The sequence below is a fragment of the Parus major genome, chromosome Z (assembly GCF_001522545.3).
Source record: "Parus major isolate Abel chromosome Z, Parus_major1.1, whole genome shotgun sequence".
In the NCBI taxonomy this organism is placed as follows: Eukaryota; Metazoa; Chordata; class Aves; order Passeriformes; family Paridae; genus Parus; species Parus major.
Genome location: NC_031799.1, coordinates 37,507,153 through 37,510,408, shown reverse-complemented (window position 1 = coordinate 37,510,408; position 3,256 = coordinate 37,507,153).

Here is a 3,256-nt window from a genome sequence, read left to right as displayed (position 1 = left end):
TCATGCCTATTGTGTTGATCCACTGTCCTCTGCATCGCCCTCTGATCCACTGTCCTATGTAAGAGGATACACAAACACTGTTATACCTCCATTTTCTCTTACTTTGAAATGTTCTTATTTCAGATTGAAGCTTGCCCTTTTACATATTATATTGCAATTTCTTAGTCACTGTGTTGTCCTGTCTTTAAGTGGAAGGGAACACCCAAATTTTGCAGATGCTTTTGGTTTTTCCAGGTTTTGTGGATGCTTTTGTAGATGCTTGTTGTCAAAGGGAACAACACAAGTCATACAGTCTGCAGAAGCTTACAAAACTTTTAGTAAATTCCACACTTGGTGTGAGAATTGATACAAGTTAGCCCCTAATCTCCTAGAATAAACACACAGCAGTGGGGTTTGAATAAAGAGGTAGGGCAAAAGGGGAGAAAGCAGGAGGGAGAGAGAAAGAGACAGGGAGAGATATGAATTAAAGAGGAGGGGGAAGGCAGGGGAGACACAAAGTCTTGACTCCAGCTGATGTGGAGTCCAGGGACGGGGGGTCCATATGTGCCTGGGCTTTGTGAGGATACCTGTTTTTCCCTGCCATGAAGGTAACTTTCTCATTTTCTATACAAATTAGTTATGATGAACAGTCTGTTCTTTTCAGCCTTTCAGGAAATGGGTCAGAGCCATCTTGGGTTGTCTTGATCCCTCCCTATAATCCATGCATGCCCACTTCTCAGTCTCATTCCTATGCTTGCACTGTGTTGTCCTTATCTCCAAGAGTTACAACAAGGATGTTTGTCCTGGAAAAGTGCTGCCCTAGTTCTGTATGGCCACCTTCTCCAGCCACACCCTGTTCTTTCTCACAGTGTGTTACCAACAATCAGGTTGTTATTATCAACAATCCTTGGTTGGCTCCACAGCTATCTGGTTATTGCTGTTTGAGACATACACTTTAGCCCTTTGTCTTAGGGAGTCAGGATCCTGCATGACCTTCCTGAGAGCCAACTTTGGTCTCTCCAAAGACCTACTCATAAGAATTCCATGTCATAAAGCTCTAGTAGATAAGGAGGTCCAAGAGAGCTGGTCAATATTCAAACATCACTTCTTCCAAGCTCAAGACCTCATAGCCCTATGAGCAGGGAATCAGGCAAAGGGGACAGTAGATCTGCATGGATGAGCAGAGAGTTTCTAGAAAAGAAATTTCTGGGATGTGAAGAAAGAGCCAGGCCTTGTGGGAGGGCTATAGGAACATCATCAGAGTATGCAGGGATGAGATAAGGAAGACCAAGGCCCACTTTGCATTGAATCTGATGAGGACAATTAAAAGGGCTTCTACAAGTACATCAGCAGCAAAAGGAAGATTAGGGAAAATGTGGGGCCACTACTGAATCCTGGTGTCCTGGTGCCAGAAGACACAGAGAAATCAGAATTACTGAATGCCTTCTTTGTCTCAGTCTTTATTGGTGAGGCCAGCCCTCAGGAGTCCCAGACCCTGGAGGCAAGAGAGGAAGGCTGAAGAAAGGAAGACTTTGCCCTGGTAATGGAGGGTTGGGTTAGAGATCAGCTAGAGAGACTTAACACCCATAAATCCATGGGCTCTGATGGGTTCCATCCATGAGTGCCCAAGGAGCTGGCAGATGTTGCTAAGCCAACCTCCATTATCTGTGCAAAATCATGGAGAACAGGAGAGGTGCATGATGACTGGAGGGAAGTCAACATTACTGACATCTCCAGAAAGGATAAGGAGGAGCTGGGAAGAGAAGTTGTGTCAGTCTCAGCTCTGTACCTGAAAAGGGAATGTGTCGCTCTATTAGGAACGGCTGGGAGAGCGGCACAGACTCTCTTGGAGTCGATTAGGAGAATTTCTCGTAGTTTATTACTTCAGGTCTCTTTTATAGACTGATATGTGGAAAGTACAGAAAGTAAACTCTTATTGGTTAGCAAACTACTACAATACCATCACTGGCCAGTGGGGTTCACCACCCCCCAACCTTCTCTTGAAAAGAAAAGAAGCAACAGAGAAACAACACCTGCAAGGCTGTTTTCTGTCTTTGAGGATTGCTTTGAATCCTCCTTATGAATTCCCAGGCTACTTTCTCAGGCTGGACTGAGAAAGCTATGTGGCCTGTAATTTATACAGGCTCTCTGTTTCAGAGTTAGCATCCACAGGAATGGAACAGCTCATTCTGGAGGTCATGCCCAGGCATGTAGAGGACAACATGGGACTAGTCACCGTGGATTCTCCAAGGGGAACTCATGCTTGACCGATCTAATAAACTTCTGTGGTGGCATGGCAGGATGGGTCAGTAAGGGGAGAGCAGTGGATGTTGTCTGCCTTGACTTCAGCAAGACTTTTGACACTGTCTCCTATAACATCTCACAGGAAAGCTCAGGAAATGTGGGTTAGAGGAATGGACAGTGAGGTGGATCAGGAACTGGCTGAAGGGCAGAGCTCAGAGGGTTGTGATCAGCACAGCAGAATCCACCTGGAGACCAACAGCCAGTGGCATTCTCTGGGATCAATAATGGGACCATTCTTGTTCCCCCTGTTTATCAATGACCCCATGAAGGGATAGAATGTACCCCCAGCAAGTTGGCTGATGGCACTAAACCGAGGGAGTGGCTGATCCACCTGAAGGTTCTGCTGCCATTCCATGGGTCCTGGATAGGCTGGAGAGTTGGGCAGAGAGAAACTTAATGATTCAACAAGGGCAGGTGTCAGGTCCTGCACCTGGGGAGGAACAGCCCCAAGTGCCAGCACAGGTCAGGGGTTGCTCCTACAGAGCTGCTCTGTGGAGAAGGATCTGGGACTCTTGGTGGATCACAAGTTGTCCATGAGCTGGCAGTGTTCCTGTGGCCAGGAGAACCAAGGGTGCACTGGGAAGAGCACAGCCAGAAGGTTGAAGGAGTTGCACCTCTACTTGGCCCTGGTGAGGCTGTGTCTGGCGTGCTGTGCCCAGTTCCGGGCTCCTCGGTAAAAGAGAGACAAGGAGCTACTGGAGAGGGTCCAGCAGAGGGAACCAAGGATGATCTGAGGTCTGGAGCATCTCTCTTACGAGGAGAGACTGCAGGAGCTGGGCCTGTTTGGTCTGTTTAGTCTCTTTACACTGAGAGGGGATCACATTAACACATATAAATATCTCAAAGGTGGGTGCCAATAGGATGGTGCCAGACTCTTTCAGTGGTGCCCAGAGACAGGAGGAGGATCAGTGGTTATAAACTAAAACACAAGAAGTTGCACCATTACATGAGGAAGAATTTCTTTCCATTGAGG